Source organism: Stegodyphus dumicola, chromosome X1, assembly GCF_044657685.1.
Source record: "Stegodyphus dumicola isolate Sdum_Otavi_A_Nest chromosome X1, ASM4465768v1".
In the NCBI taxonomy this organism is placed as follows: domain Eukaryota; kingdom Metazoa; phylum Arthropoda; class Arachnida; order Araneae; family Eresidae; genus Stegodyphus; species Stegodyphus dumicola.
In genome coordinates this window covers 16,355,492-16,373,377 of record NC_140780.1, presented here as the reverse complement: position 1 = coordinate 16,373,377, position 17,886 = coordinate 16,355,492, and the positions used below count along the sequence as shown (strand labels likewise).

The 17,886-nt window shown below is 33.2% G+C and overlaps 1 protein-coding gene across 1 annotated transcript in view; it reads right to left on the bottom strand.

Moving 5' to 3' along the window:
• Positions 1 to 13,992, bottom strand: part of LOC118192099 (uncharacterized) — an 82,369-nt gene extending 68,377 nt beyond the window's left edge. The window contains exon 1 of the mRNA XM_035362999.2: positions 13,839 to 13,992. The gene's annotated coding sequence lies outside the window, so the exon portion shown is untranslated. The remainder of the gene's footprint in view (positions 1 to 13,838) is intronic.
• Between the last annotated feature and the right edge of the window lie 3,894 nt (positions 13,993 to 17,886).

Here is a 17,886-nt window from a genome sequence, read left to right as displayed (position 1 = left end):
AATTCAGATCAAATAAAATTTAATGAGAAAAATTATGCTGAGAATTACTAGGTGTGAGGGAGTAGAATATGCTCAATTTAAGTTTAATTAATTCAGCTGTTGAAAAATATTTTCTTTGCTAGATTTCCTTAGTAAAGAGTAAAAAGGAAAAAAAAAAAAAGGTTTGTTTTGGTTTGATTTATGTGATTACAGCAAAGCCTCGAGGGGTATCTACCTAATAGGAGGAATGACTTCGTGGGGAATACAAATACGCCCATACAGCTAGCTCATTCATGGGATTTGAACATCAGACCAAAATACCAGTGTTTAACGACTTTACCGTTGGGTCTCTGGTGGGCCCCTTAAAAAACCAGGAGTGTATTCCTTTTACTGAGGAATTTAGCAGCTATGAGATACACAGATACTGGAGGTTTTCAATTAATGAGGAATTTGAATGACCTCAGATTTATAGATTTAAAATAGAACCAAAAAGCTCATGTCAAAAAGGATTACGACAGAACTGAAATAACATGAACAATATGGCTTAAAAGATTTAAACACGTTTCATGTAAGCCATGCAAGCTAATAAAATTTATCCTTATTTTTATTTAATAAATAAAATAATTCATAAAATAATAAATATGTATTAATAAAAATAATAAATCTTAAATTTATGCCTTTATAGTACATTTAAATAAAATACTTTCAATTTTACATATTATTCAGAGTGCAGTATTTGAATAAAAGAAACCTGGAGGGAGAAAGGTAATCTGAAGTATGGTGAGAAAAGGGAATGGAGTATTAAAATGCTAAAAACCTAATATATACATTAATACATAACTAATTTCAATAACTGCATTATCTTATAACTGGCTTTCATTTCATATACAAATCAAGCAAAACATTTCAAGACAATTAGTAAAATGATATAAAGTGAAAGCTCAAATAAGGAGTACAAGGCAAAGTATTTCTACAGGAATGGTCAATGTTATTTAAACTGAAGTTCGTATATTTACATGGTCATTATTTTTACAGATGTTCATTAATTGATCAAACAGTTTTTGCAACTGATAGTAATGAAGGACATACTAAATTAATGAAACAATACCTTTCAGAATTATAATATATCTTCTATTTTCACAGATATCTGAAGGTGTAAAAGAATATTGTTTTACTACACATTAACCTAAAGAGCAAGTTTTTAATGGAAATAGGTCACATTAATGACAACTAAACATATATAATAATTACCTATCATTCAATCAGTTACATGGTAAAAAATTAAGACTACCAGAGAATGAGTAAAATAGGTTTAGAAAGTTAAGTGAAATCTTAAATACATCATGCTCACAATTACATGTTAAATTTCATTAAAGTTCATGCTATTCACTATATTTTAAAAATTTGTTTTAATGACAGCTTCAACTATTGAACTACTTTTGTTCCAAATAAATTTCTTCAAAAGTATGATTAATTTTAGACAAACTATTCCTCTGATAAAATAACTCTACATTAAAACAGATTAGAAAATCTGACAAGCAGTCTGATTGTTTCAAATAGCAACCCTAATTTAAATTTTAAAAAAATACAGCTATTAAAAATGTTTATACATAATTCATTTGCACACTTGAGTTAAAATTGACTATACCCACAAATCCTTATGCAGCCTTCATTTTTGCAACTGTTGGTTGTAGACATATATTTTCTATTACAAAAATTTTTTTAAATTATGCAAATATTCATATTGAGATTTTTAAATTTTAAAAATAAATTTTGAAAAATTTAAATAATCTAACTTTTCACATAATCCCTACAGTTAAATTCCTTCAAAAAAGTAAAGCAGAAAAATTTTCACTCCCATACACGACAAAAACTGAGCAGGATATTTAAAGCCTGAAATCATATTCGGGCTCCGTACACAAACTGAACATGGAAAAGTTTGAATTTGTTACGTATCTAAAAATTAAACACGAGTTTAGAAAAAGATTTCTTATATTAAATCAAAAGCATTTCTATGTAGATTTTCATGAAAAGCATTCCTCAACATAATTTCTTTTCCAAAAAAAAAAAAAAAAGATATCCTATTCACAGAATCCTATATAGTACAAAGTCTTTAATCCGGACTTGTTGGGACTTCAGCAATTCCGGATTATAGATCATCAATTTAAATCTGGTAAAATGGCATACAGAAATTATAAAATTAAAAATATGAAACCGTAATTTATGAAATAAAGAGCAATTATGATCTAAAGTGTATCAAAATTTACAAAAAAAAGCTTAATATTTATTTGTTTACTTTATTAAACATTTCTTTCAATGTAAGTTGTTTAAGTTGCTTTGTTTTTTGTGTTTATACTTTCTCTTTAATTCTATAAACAGACATAATTTCTTGTTGAGTTCCACTGCTCAAGTCCTGTAATTGCTGTGTCGAGAATACCGACTAACTTGGCAATCGAAATTTTTTCGTTTTCAATAACCTCTCTGTCACTTTCTTTACTATTGGAAGCGGTACATCGAAACATGCTTTCTCTTTGTAGATCCTTTGGCAGCTCCAGAATCGGAAATTCTTTTTTACATAATCGAAAGTTAAAGCTTACTTTTTATAAAATTGCTCTAACAGTCTGCAAAAAAATAATAAGGCGTATCCAATTAGAAGATTAAGGAACAACGCCATCTGCAACATTAACTGAAATAGATAATTGGATAATTTTAGCCTAGCTTATACCGTTTGTTATAATTTAACGTGCATGCATAAACGTGTAATGTGCATGCATAAATGCATAATGCATTTACGCGTAGAAAGTTCGTAGCTTTGAGGTCCGGATTATAGATCATTCCGGATTATGGACATCTGGATTAAAGACTTTGTACTGTATTATGTTTCAGAAAACAATGCCAAGCTTTAGAACTGGTACATAGGCAACTCACAACATTATTTGCATAAATTAAATATATTTTAATTTACTTTTTTCTTCTCCACTTACTCTTGTTTCACACGAGTAAGTTTTCAAAGTATTAGTTCCCACTAGTAAGTTATTCTTTCAGCATGATGAATAAGAGGCATATGTGGTTAAAATGAGGCTGAAAACAGAATAAAATATTCTAGGCTGACATACTAAAACAATGTTTAAACATTAGTAAAATAGAAACTTTTGCAAACACGCTGTTTGCTCCATCAGTACAGCAACCTCCAGCTGATGAAGCAGATGGTTTGACTCTGTAAGCTCCCATTTTATTAATACTTTACCAATCGCTAGCTGTTCAACTGCATACGCACGTCCGACTGGCCGCTTAGCTGCAGATTCTTCCTGTCCTGAATAACTTTCGGAACAATCTGATAAATCATCTAAATGAAATTCTCCAGTACAATTTTTTCGCTCATAGTAAACGATAAATTTTTTAAAAATTGTGTGAAAATGTGGGAGTTAACGAAGCAACGCACTTAACACAAATGAGCAATGTAGCTCAATAACAATAATAAAATGCAGATGATACAGCAAATAGCAATTGTTTATCGCCACGGCTACCGATTGATATGCTATTTTTAGGTAGACCCGAGAAAAAAAACCGATTAATAGGCTATCGGTCAGTAGGCATTGGCGAAAAAGCCAATTAATAGGCTATCAGTCGGTAGGCATTGGCAAAAAAAGCCGATTAATAGGCTATCAGTCGGTAGGCATTGGTGAAAAAAGCCGATTAATAGGCTATCAGTCGGTAGGCGTTGTTGGAAAAAAGGCCGATTAATAGGCTATAGGTTGGTAGACGTGTGAAAAAAAGCCGATTAATAGGCTATCGATCGGTAGGCGTTACCGATAAAAAGCCAATCGGTCGGTAAAGAGTTAATGTTTAAACATGGTTTAAGTATGTCAATTTAGACTATTTTATTTCTTTTTTAACTTCTTTTGGTGTACCAATTGTAACAAAATTGCAAGTTAAAAAATGTTACATGCTAGTAAATAAAAAAATATCATTGGCTGGCATTAAAGAAAAAAAAAATCAACCTCGTTATTCTAATTTATAACCCCTCAAGCTAAATCAAAATTGATGTAAAAAGTTTCAAGTATTTAAACTAAATACCTTGGATCACTTTTTTTAAATACAGGAATCAAAACTTTCTGTGTTTTATTTTTTATAATAACTATAAAATTTCCCTAAATAAAACTATATAACAATACAAAAATGTTAAGATTTCATAATTTTTACAAAACGGATTTTTTTCCAGTGCCACAATATGAATTTTTTCATCATTTAAGATATTTTCATAAATAGAAATGCATGTCTGACAAAGACTACAAAATGAAATTTCATGAAAGAATTGAATCTAATGGAGCAGCATTTCCAAGAAATGTTTTCTTTTCATAAAAATGAATTAACTTTTACTTCCCTTTATGTTACTACAAAGAAGAGTATAATGAAGGAGTGTATGAATAATTTATAACAAAAAGACTGTAATGTAGTCTTAAACCTGATTTATTTTTCTCACATGTGAATGGTGATCTGCATTTACAAAAAATTATAAATTTATTTGCTGCTCTTCTCTGGATATTTGTCTGAAACAGAACCCAAGATAAATTATAAGTGTTCAGTAACTCTAATCACACAGTCATTGGCAGGCTTGAAATGTTTGTACAGATGACTGCAATGAAATGATGAATGAAATGCACAGATGAATATGTTTCACAGACAGCATGTATAAATCTTTGTATAACTGCTGCAGGAGGTAAAGAAAACTTTCAATTTTCTTTTTCACAAAACTTCATTCTGCTTATTTGCAGGCAACAAACTTCTTTATCAAACACTCATATATCTGGTAAGAATTATATTTCTACCATTTCTTCTATTTTTATCTTCTCGAATGAAATCGATCGTTTCAAAAAAAGGGGGAAAAGGGGGGCTGCTTCTGAATGCCAAAGAAATTGGGCTTTCTTCCTTCTAAATTATGTATGCACTTAAAGGAATGTATTTTATACTTTCAAAATTTTTACATTATGTTCTCCAACAATCTCGTTCGTCCTACGAGAAAGGATGCCTTTCTGAAAGGAAGAGGTTTGTGTTCACATTACAACTAAAGAAAATCATAAAAACCGTATTTTGGCGATCATGTTCACTGAGGGGGGGGGAGAAGTCTTGTTTTGAGTTTAAAAAAAAAAAACTTTAATCTAATTAACTGCATTATCCAGCCCAACTCAGTTAATTGTGCTACAATTTGTTTTCAAATAGTTTACGACAAGTACTCAAACTAGACATCTCATCACAATAATTTAACAAACATAGACTTCGATTTCATTTTTCTAAATGCCAGCTCTATCCAATGGACGGTCAAAATAAAACAAAAATTATAGTCTTGAAATCTAAGCAAAATTGTCTAAAACCTAAAAATTTTTCTTAAAAAAATTTGAAACCTCACATACAACACTAACTATCTCAAATTACAGAAACTTCACAGTCAAATTTTAAAGCCAGAATGATTAAGAAAATGTTTCTCCAGAAAAGAATTCAAAGTTTGGTTAGAGTAGATTTAAGAGTGCCCCTTGCATTATCGCTAAGTTATTGTTTTATTTATCACCAACCTGTTGTTTCATTTATAACCTGTGCAGTTGAATGCTATGAAAACCCTATTATGATGTAATTGGTTGTACAATTGTGTAAATGAAGGTTTACTTAGTAGCCATTATCAAGTGTCCTGTTTGTAGGAAGGAAATGCGTATGATCGAACGGTGCTACGGAGGATATTTTTGACACTTATTTTGTGAATTTATGTGGCGACGCCAATATACAGATTCCAGTTCAGATAATTTTAGGAAGTTTTTGGATGATGTTAATGAATTTTGTTCCACTGAAGACGTGTGAATTCGTAAATAAGTTAAGTGAATATTTCCTTTGTGTAGAGCAAAGATGAATCTCCCTTTTTATGTTATTTCATTGTTTGATTTAAAATGCAGTTTATTGAGATTATATATTTTTTTGGTTGGCTGTTCCTTTGATTTTTTAAGTGAATATAATTCGATGTGTACGTGGACAATGTCAAGAGAGTGCGCAATGCCTAGTTTGTGCAATTCTCCGATTTTTCTAAGTGAAAATAGGTCGATGTGCACATGGATACCAAGTTTGTGCAATTCTTTGGCTTGTTATTTTGGCTTTGTGTAGCGGCAATTTTTGTGCCCCCTACACAAATCAAAAATAGCAAGTCAAAGAACTGCACAAACTCAGTGCCCATGTACCACCAATTATCGCCATGGAGCACCAGTAAATTCATTTTTAGCCCACGTTTTTAACTGAAATTAAAAAATACCAAGATCTTATGGTTGAAAAAATGTAATTCAAAGGAGAAAATAATTACTACTGTTGTATAAGATGGCAAGTGTGACTACACCGGTTCAGAAAAATTTCACATTGTCTTTTAATAACTAAAATAAAAAGTAATTCAGAAATCCTGAAACTCTCACTAATAATATTTACACTAATGATAGAAAACACTCAATTACTCTCTAAGGTAAGGTATTACTAATTAGGTAAGTTTGTTGACCATCACTGAAGAGTTCATGTCCATTACAGTGCAGCATTTTGAAAACAGCAATGAGAAATACATGTTCTCATGTAGATTTGTGGCTAAACGTATATTTACGGGTACCCTAGGCTGTAACTGGCAGTACATGGACACTGAGTTTGTACAATTCTTTGACTTGTTATTTTGGCTTTGTGTAGCAGCAATGTTATGTTGCGAATTTTAATTATATTAACATTTGTGTTAAGTTATCATTATTCTAGTATTTTTATTTGTACTCATGTATATTTTAATCTGGTAAAAAGAGTATTATAAAGTTGTTAAAGCTTTATTTAGCTCATAATTCTTGAAAATGAAGTGTAACAAAGACAGGAAACATTGAGAAGAGACACCTGGTTTATGGCCTTTTACTGCCGTAAGGGTGTTTGTAGTTTCATTTACTACGGAAATCAGCTTTCTCATTCTCATTTGCTTTCGCTTTGTTATATTTGCAATGTTTCCTTCAGTAACTTTAGGTAACTGGATTTCCTTATCGCTAGTTTCCGCTTGTTAGCTGGGGGGGATCTATTTTTCAGTACAGATGGTCAGGACTTGATTATCAGCTTTTTATTGTTTTTGATTCGTTGAGAGAGTATAATTTTCTCAGTTCTAGATAAAGTAAAATTCTGGAATTGATAAGAATTAATTTTATGATTTTTTGTAAGCCTATGAAATTTTCGGGGGCGGAGAGACCGAGTTTACTTTGGAGACTGCCCCATGTTAAAAGTTAGATTCCGATTTTTGAAATAAAAGGAAAAGGAGAAAAGAGTGCGGGCTTGACCCCTTGCAGGTCTTGCTCTCGCAAGTGCTGTGAACCAGCGAGCTGCGGCTATGGATTCCCTGCATTAAGCAGATGAGAATTTGCATTGAAAAAAAGTGTTAGAACTCGTCAGAAAAAAATTTATAGCATAGTCATTTCTCCATTATAATTTTCCGAGAATTGTATATAGATATTCTCAAGGTGATGCTGATACCAGGGGGTTTTCTTGTTTATCCCACCCAGTACCTTTCCAGTTTGAGTCCTTTCAAGGCATTTTTCCTGGTCTATTGAAGCATTCCTGATAAAGAATGTTCCTGACTACTACTTTCGCGCGTGACTGTTAGTGAATATACCCGACACTTGGAAGTTCCGGATCGACTTCAGTTATTACTATCCGGCTGTTATAGTTCCCGACGCCTAGACATTCCACACAGAAATATGCTTCTGAAGAACGAACTTTTCCCTGATCTGGCGGTTAGTTTTACAAAAGTTTCACCCCATTTCCAGATATTCTTGTACAGAATGGACTTCAGCGCACGAGTGTTAGTTTATTAACTGTAATCAAGGTGTTGGCTCAAGGAAATAAGACTTCCTCTGTGAGAAAAACTGGACACTTCCCTCAAGATTATATTGTTACAATTTTTTTTTCTGACACCAGTTGTTACGCTATTTTCTTCCTTCACATTTGTACGGAGTTCGTAGATTTGGAGTGAATAATGACAACACTTGATGAAGTCTCGAAACACACTATTTAGCCAATATTAATCAGGACAGCTCCAAAGACATGTTTCACAGTCGTCGAAGATCTTCTCGCTGGAACAATCAGGGACACAGCCTTCAGGTTATCAGGCTATAACGGTTGAGACAGCTTCACTGCAAAGCACCAGAGTACAGCTTCCGACTCTGCTTGGTCGTTCTCGAACTCCACGTACTCTCGAGAATCTCCACCCTACAACTCGCGATGCACTCGACGACACACAGAGCACAGCTCCCGACTCTTCGGTTCAGTCGTTCCCAGAGCTCAACACACTCTCTGGATGATGCACTAACCATGATACACTAAAAGACACTTTTGATGCACTAGACAACTCACTCAGCACTTGCTGCCTGGCTGTCAACTCGATCAACTCCGCACAGACTGACTAACTCGAGACTAACTATCTCGCACTCAACGAGACACACTCTAACTGACTGCGGACCAGCAGGGTTTACATAGATTTCGGCTTGCGTTCGAGAACTTTCTGGGCTAAACTGGTAATAATTCATTCTAGAAGGTTCTCCATCCACCCGTGGCATGTCGCCAAATGGGCAATTTCTCACCAAATGAGGCAACTCTGCTTTCAATGCAATTCTATGGCAACCCTAAAACTGTTTTGCAGGGAAGCCATCTTCAAAAAATAAAACAAACAAGTAACATAACTAAATAAACACATAATTACACTATATACAAGTTATATACATATAACAATTTCAAATTATACAAATTAAAGTTCAGGATGAATTTCAGTCTGTTTTTTCATTAAGTTATACCTGGGTCAAATACTTTTCCACTGCAGTTCTCAGATGCATTTCTGTTTTGCATATCACAATCTGAAGATATAGTCCTTTCAGACTTTCCAATCCACATTTTTAAATTTGTCTACCTCTCCATCTTTTCAAATTACTTGGAAGAAAAACAATTTTGTGCAATTCTCCGGGGCTTTATATGTATAAATTACTAAGTGATTAGAATATTTTATATATGTGAAACAGTTTGTTCACCACTCTGTAGTTCATTCACAGCATGCATACAGTTCACCTCTGTATTTTTAGCAGCTGGTACATACTCGTTTTCTCCCGTTTCCTGGAAACCAGCTTCAAATTCTGCATCAGAGTCATGAACGGAATTAGATTCTTTACAAACAGAAGCATCCTGGCTTAGAATGAAGTCCTTGTCTGCACGCTATGAGATACACACATAGTTTGCAAAGTGGGTGAATTTTCTTGCAATACTGGAGCATACTGCTTAAGCTGCACATCAACTTCCCTCATCTCTGCATCATATGCATTTTCAAATGGTTCAATACTCGCTAACTGCGACTTCATAACTTCTCTATCAGTTTCGTTGAACTTAATAGTCGCATTTTCACATTCTTCCACTTCAGGCACTTGAGAATAAGGAACTTTATTTACATGAATTATTTCTTCACCTCTTTCAGATGCTGACTAACTCAAGACTAACTATCTCGCACTCAACGAGGCACACTCTAACTGACTGTGGACCAGCAGGTTTTATATAGCTTTCGGCTTGCGTTCGAGAACATTCTGGGATAAACCGGTTAGAATTCATTCCAGAAGGTTCTCCATCCGTCCATGGCATATCGCCAATTTTGTGGCCAAATGGGCGATTACTTACCAAATTCGGCAACTCTGCCTTCCATGCAATTCTATGGCAACCCTAAAACTGTTTTGCAGGGAAGCCATCTTACCCCGCCTGCATATTTCGTAAAAATATGTTCCGAAAAATCTGCAAGCGATTTTTAAATTTGTCTACCTCTCCATCTTTTCAAATTACTTGGAAGAAAAACAATTTTGTGCAATTCTCCAGGGCTTTATATGTATAAATTACTAAGTGATTAGAATATTTTGAATAATGACCAGTTAATTGAAAGTCTGTAAATGAAGGTTTAAAGATTTGCTTACCAGCTTAATTAGTGAATGTCAAAAATAGTGAACTTACATGTTAATATGAGTATGCTAATTTTGGAACGAGATATGTGTTATTCTTCATATTAAGGTTTATTAATTATTGTAAGCTGTAATTTGGTGTGATATTCTGTGTTATTTTGCATAGTATTATTATGGTAGGGAACTGATCAGTTTACGCAGTCAACTAATGTTAGAATTATTCAAGAAAATTAATACATGTGCTTGTCTTATAAATTTATTGCATTTTTTTATCTTGTGTGTATATTTTTACGGTGGTCTGTCAAGTCACTCCATTTGTTTGAGCTGGGAGGCTTTTTAAGAAACATGGAGCTTTATTGGAGTTATTGTTATTGATTTTACTTTTTATTACGTTACTCACAACGTGAACCTTAAATTTAATTGTACTACCACTAAATGATTGTTCTTATTATGAACTTGATTTTTAGTTAGTTTGTCCGGCACCTAGCGAGTTTAAGGTGTTAAGTTTAAAAACTTAACACCCCTAATTTTTCAGCTTCTCAGCGATTTTTCACAAAGCCAAAATAAGAAGTCAAAGAATTGCACAAGCTCGGTATCCATGTATACATCAACCTATTTTCACCCCCCAAAAATAGAGAATTACACAAATTAGGCATTGTGGACTCTCTTGACTTTGTCTATGTACGATCATTATTCACTTAAAAAGTCGAAGAAGCAGCCAACAAAAAATATATAATCTCAATAGACTACATTTTAAATCAAACAAGGAAATAACATAAAACAAAAATTCATCTTTGCTCTACACAAAGGAAATATTCACTTACCTTATTTACGAATTCACACGTCTTCAGTCAAACAAAATTCCTTAACAGCATCTAAAAACTTTCTAAAGTTATCTGAACTAGAATCTGTATACTGGCGTATCCACATAAATTTGCAAATATAAGAGTTGAAATATCCTCCGACATTCGACCATACACATTTCCTTCCTACAAACAGGATACTTAATAATGGCTACTAAGTAAACCTTCATTTACATGTCAGTTAGAATAGAGACAAGGGTACCCCTTGTAATATCGAGAAGTTGTTTCATTTATCACCAAGTTGTTTCATTTATGTTAGGCCAACTAGTTAAATGTAATAGAAACCCTATGATGACGTAATCGGTTACATGATTGCAGTAAATTCGTAAGGGCTTGTACGTGTGTTGGTTAGGAAGTATATTCAATGTACGATTTGGAAAGAAAGGGGAAAGGAGCATTACTTGACCAGTGTGTAAATGAAGGTTTACTTAGTAGCCATCATTAAGTGTCCAGTCCGTAGGAAGGAAATGTGTACGGTCGAACAACGTACGATAATGGCGCTATGGAGGATATATATGGAGGATTTTGTTTGACTGAAGACATATTAATTCAGAAATAAGGTAGTGGATATTTATTTTGTGGAGCGCAAAGATGAATTTCCCTTTTTATGTTACACAATGTGTTTGATTTAAAATGTAGTTTAATGACATTATATATATACATTGGGAGGCTGTTCCTTTGATTTTTTAAGTGGATATAGTTCGATGTGTACATGGACAATGTCAAAAGAGTGTGCAATGCCTAGTTTGTGCAATTCTCTGATTTTTTTTAAGTGGAAATAGGCTGATGTGTACATGGATAAAGTCGAGAGAGTGTGCAATGCCAAGTTTGTGCAATTCTCCGGGGTTTTTTGAAGTGAAAATATGTCGATGTTTACATGGATACCGAGTTCCTGCAATTTTTTGTCTTATTTTGGCTTTGTGTAGCGGCTACACAAGCCAAAATAACAAGTCAGAGGCTTGCACAAACTCTGCACCCATGTACCGCCAAAAATTGCCAAAGGGTACCAGTAAATATATTTTTACCTACATAAGAGTCAATTCATGTTTTATTTCCCTTTCATTCCAAATTGTACAGAAACTTCAAATTAATCTTACCACATTCAGGCATTTTACCATGTAGACCACAAAATTTTCCAAAATCCAACATGCACTTTCCATTATCCAAAACCCGACACACACTTTTTAAATCTTTTCCCATCATTCAAATTGACCACAATCCAGCAACCAGTTACATCATAATAGGGTTTCCATAACATTCAACCACTCAGGTCACCATAGATGAAACGACAACTTGGCGATAAATGAAACAACTTTGCAATAATCCAAGGGGCACCCTTAAATCTACTGTAACTGATTTGTGTACTGAAGATAGGGATTCTTTGACACATTTTCAATAAGAGGATACTCTTTCAGCACCAATATAAAGGTGTACTGTTAAAGATTATAATTCAGCAACTTTTGAATTGCACTGTACCTCACAGGTTCAGATAATTGGCATCCTACTGCCACTTTATGCTTAAATTTTAGTAAAAGTTCTGAAATATATATCTCTTGAAGAAACACGGCGAGCAACATAAGTATTTGCATAAGGCAGAAAGTTGCCTAAAATTTACTGAAAACAAGCAGTCTAATAATTCCAACTAAATCAGAAAACTTGCTTATCTTTTAGTAGCAATTGCTAAAGAGACTGAAAACAAGTTAATAAATAAATTTCCCTCAGTAATCTTTCAAGTTAATATGTCACACAACTGTTATGTTTGAAATATTCCAGTCTATTGACATAATTTTATTATATTTCAGTCAGCTCTTTAAATAAGTAAATAATGTTTTTAAAAATTTACCATTACCCATTACTGGATATTTGCTTCTTTTTAAAGTTGAATGCATGTACACATTTTGATGTCAAAAAGGTTAACATGAGCAGAAAATTATGTCAATAAAATTACTTAAACATAAGATACACCTGCATTGCTTTATTTTTTATTACCAGAGTTTGATTAATAAAACATAAAATATTGTCAGATGTTAGATATTTAAAGAACATGGTTATCAACAGATGTCAAAACAAATAGTTCTGCAGGAATTTATATACCCATATGCACAGGGGCGTAGCTAGAGCGGGGGCATATGTCCCCGGGCGCAGAATGCAAGGGGCGCCAAACTGATGTTACAACATTTTAGAATTAAATGTTTTTCATCCTTGGCAAGCAGTAGGGGGCACGGAATCTTCAGTTGTCCCCGGGCGCTGAAAACCCTAGCTACGACTCTGTATATGCACTTCAGAATTGCTACCAATATATACAAATACTGAAGAAAATGTAAAATTCAAATTTCACACAGAAAGAAGTATTATAAAAGGAATGGTCGTCCATTTCTGTAATGTACTTTAAATAGCCTAGAACATGTGAAATATTAACACATGATTAGCTGCTATTTTAGTATTTTCGGTTTTTTAAGAAGTTGCATTTAAAATGAAATTCCAGTTTCGATGTTGTACGTTCACTAGTTATAAAAGTAGGGAATGAATCGATGAGAGAGCTAAAATGCAGTAATATGAAACACATAAAAAAATTTATAATGGATTATGATTCTATACGAAGAGCATGGGAAAGGCTACGTGTCTGGTTCAGTAAAAAGTCAGAAGTATTTAAAAGTCTGCAAGAAGGTATATTAATTTTTCCTTTTTCAGATATCACCTTTCGGACATGGTACAATTACTTTGGAATTCTAACTTAACTTTACTTACCAAAGTACTGCGCGAAATTACTACTACGTTAGATATGAAAGAACCGTCAAAATAATAAATAATTCAACATAGCCCAAAACTAAGCACAAAGCAGCTAATAAACGCACATTAAAATTATAAAACACATAATGAAATATAAAACATATATATAGCCATTTTTTACATGCTAATAATTAAAACTTAATATAAAATATAACTTACATAATAATAATCTATATAATATAACTTAATATAATAATAATCTATATAATCAACAATAATTTGAAAAATAAAGTACCTAAATGATTTTAGCACAGCTTCAGTATAGCTCACCGAGAATTTTAACTAAAAGAATATCACCAAGTAATACAAGACAGACTCCTTGAGCTGGAGCAAACCGCATGTATTCGTTACCAAGTAACGGGTACATCGGTTGACTCGAAGTACCGATTCGGTACTCACAAATCAATTTCGTTACTCGCATCCATTTCGTTACTCATACGATGCGAGTAGGAATGATGCGGTTTCTACTCGAATACGAATGATGCGGTTGTTCGAATACGAATGCGGTTGCTGTTCGAATACGAATGATGAGGTTGCTAACAATACCTGTGCGTCACAATGCGCGCATATTTTTTTTATTGATAATTTCGTACTTTTTTGTGTAATTCATCGGGTAAACTCTTATTTATATTATGTGTTTGTATTTTAGTTGAAATATTATTTAGTTGATGATATTTAATGAGCCATTTTGACAGCGTGAAGCGTTATTTTGTACTCGCTTTGGTTTACATTAAGATTTATAGTGCATATTATGTTTGTAATTTGAAAATTTGGATAATTTAAATAATTATTGATTTTCTCTTGAGGGTGCCATTGGGATATTTTTATTGATTTGAAATATTTATATACTGCACTTAGGTATTGTTTATATAAGAATATGTAGGTCAATATACGTTCTTTACTTACTTGTACGAAGTAAAAAGGAAGTAAGTACTGTAATCGCGAAAAATATTGGGCATCATATTTCTACGGAAACATCCATTTTTGACCATTACAGAATCCATGTGGATAATGTTTTTGGGTGACGTATGTACGTACGGACACAATGAAGGACTCTTTCTTCCCAAAACGGATTGCTAAGTAGGATTAAAGGGATATGATTCTAAGCTGAAAATCTGAAAGGTTTTTAGATTTTAAATTATGTCCAAAGAGGCCTTTTTTTAACGTTTTGCGTGCTACCTTTGTTTATTAAATATCATGTTCTACGTACTCAAACCATAAAATTCAGTTCAACAGCAATATCGCAAAATAATTTTAAAATGAACATATCTTTAGAATTTCCGATACACAGTCTCGCGCGCTGGAGATAAAAATATTTTTTTCGTACATTGTTGCCACTCTTCACTTTGAAATCTCTAAATTTGTTAATCAAAAATTCAGTGAAGTGTTACAAAATATGAAATCGATAATAAAACAAATTGCAAATTCAAATTAGGACTTATACATACCCATATTCTATGGAAGATTACGTTATTCGAATTTCGATGGCTCTAGGTGCCGCTGTTTTATCACAATGCGAGAAAAATACTTACGTTCATACAGATTCTTCATTATTTAATTTCTTTAAATATAATACAGGGAGATAATATTTGGTGGCGAAAATTTGAAAATTGAAACAACGCTTATCGTGAAGCGGTGCAAAATGTCAAAACGAAATTAATAGTTCTTCTGGGTAAATTGATCCTTTGGACTAAAAAAATCTGAAAGATTTCAGATTTTAAATTACTTTCACAAGGGCGTCGTTTTAACATTTTGTGTGTTACCTTTACCAAGTTCTTCGCACTTAAACCATAAAATTCAGTTCAAGAGCTATTTTGCAAAATAACTTTAAATTGAGTATATTTTTAGAATTTCCGATACATATTTTCGTACACTGGAGATAATTTTTTTTTTCCGTACAGCGTTGCCATTGCTCGCTTTGAAATCCTTGAGTTTGTTAATAAAAAATTCGTTAAAGTTTTACCAAAATATGAAATCGATAATAAAACAAATTCCAAATTTGCACTTCTAGATGCCCATATTCTCAGGAGGATTACGTTATTCAAAATTTGATGTCTTTAGGTACCTATGTTTTATTACTATGCGAGAAACTTACATGCACATTCTTCATTATTTAATTTCTTTAAATATAATACAGGGTGATAATACTTGAGTTTGGTGACAATAATTTTAAAAGTGAAACAACGCATGTGAATTAACGCAAAATACCAAAACGAAATGAATAGTCCTTCTGGGAAAATTGCCTCTTTGGACTAATAAATAATAATTAAAAAAATCTGAAAAGTTTCAGATTTATATTACGTCCAAAGAGGCGTTTTTTGAACATTTTGGGTCAACAATATCGCAAAATAATTTTAAAATGAGCATATCTTTATAAGGTATTTCTCCCGCTTTCTTGGCATGCCTTCGTAATGCAGTGGTCCGCACTCTCGGCGTGTATTCGAGAGGTCCGTAGTTACGAGTCCCGGCGAAGGCATTGCTCATTTATCATCTCGCTTCGAAACAACCTGATGTCTATACAATGGCGCCCGAACTAAAAAAGATGGTAGATGATGATTGTTGCGTTGAATCTACCTGAATATTGTTTCATTCAGTCGTTCTTGCCTTTAAATTAAATTTGACTCCATTCTATAACACGTGAGAAGAAATATTTTAAATAAACAATTACGTTTTCTTGCTTAAGAAAGCCAAACTTTATTTTCTTACACACTTAAGGAAATCAAAACATTATTCCAAGCTTTCTTACTGTTGCCAAACTGAAAAAAAAATATCTGTCTAAAATGGAACACAACGGCTGATGAATGTCGTTACCAAATATAAATCATGGAGCTCACAACAATGATCCTCCACCACCATGATTTGGCAACTGGGTCGCCTAATTCCCAGTCGCCCTTTAAAAGGGTGAGAATATAAGGTATTTCTCCCTCCTTCTTAGCAGGCCTTCGTAGTATAGTGGTCAGGATGCTCGGCGCGTATTCGAGAGGTGGGTAATACGATTTCCGGCGAGGATATTGCTTATTTTTCACATCTCTTACATCGAAGTAACCTAATGTTTCTACATGTTTAGAATTTTCGATACAAAGTCTCGCGCGCTGGAGATTTTTTTTTTTTTTTTTTTTTTTACCCGTACAGTATTTGCCGTTGCTCACTTTGAAATCGTTTAGTTTGTTAATAAAAAATTCTTTGAAGTGTTACAAAATACGAATTGGATAATAAAACGAATTTCGAATTCAAACTAGGAGCTTCCAAATGCCTATATTCTATGGAAAATTATATTATCCAAATTTTGATGGCGCTAGGTACCGTTGTTTTATCACAATGCGAGGAACATACACGCATTCATGTAGATTCTTCATTATATAATTTCTTTAAATATAAGACAGAGCGATAATATATGGTGGCAACGATTTGAAAAGTGATGCACCCTTTTAACGTTTCCAACGCAAAATCCAAAACGAAATTAATAGTCTTTCAGAGCAAACTGTCCCTTTGGATCTTAAAAAAAATTTTAAATCTGAAAGGTTTCAAATATTAAATTACGTCCAAAGGGGCCTTTTTTTTTTAAGTTTTGTGTGTTGTCATCTTTTATTAAATATCATGTTCTTCGCACTTAAACCATAAAATTCAGTTCTACAGTAATATCGCAAAATAATTTTAAAATGAGAATATCTTTACAATTTCTGATACACAGTTTCGCGCGCTGGTGATAAAAAGGTCCCCCCCCCGTAGAATATTGCCATTGCTCGCTTTTTAAATCTTTGAGTTTGTTAATAAAAAATTCGTTAAATTTTTTACAAAATATGAAATAGAAAATAAAAGAACTTCCAAATTCGGGGCCCACCAGCGGCTGAGCGGTAAAGACGCTGAACACTGGTAGTTCGGTCTGAGGTTCGGATCCTGCGAATGGGCTGGCTGCATGCATGTTTTCGTGGTTTTCCCCCATGTGTAACGTGTATACGAGCCAGTTTCCCTTAGAAAGCCCTAAACGAAGGCATCGCTCCCTTTAGGCAGATACCCTCGTGTGCTTTGCCATAATTAAATAATCCAATCCAAATTTGGGCTTCCAGATGCCCATATTCGGGTGGAGACGTACCTTATTCAAAATCGGATGGCTCTAGGTACCGTTGTTTTAACACAATGCGAGAAACATACATATATGTGTACATGTGTGCAAAATGATTTCGAAAAAGAGAATTTTGATTTTGAATTTTTTTCAAAAAGAGACATCATATTCATTTCCAAAATAATTTAAATCTGCTGTGGTGAAATAAAAATGTAATAGA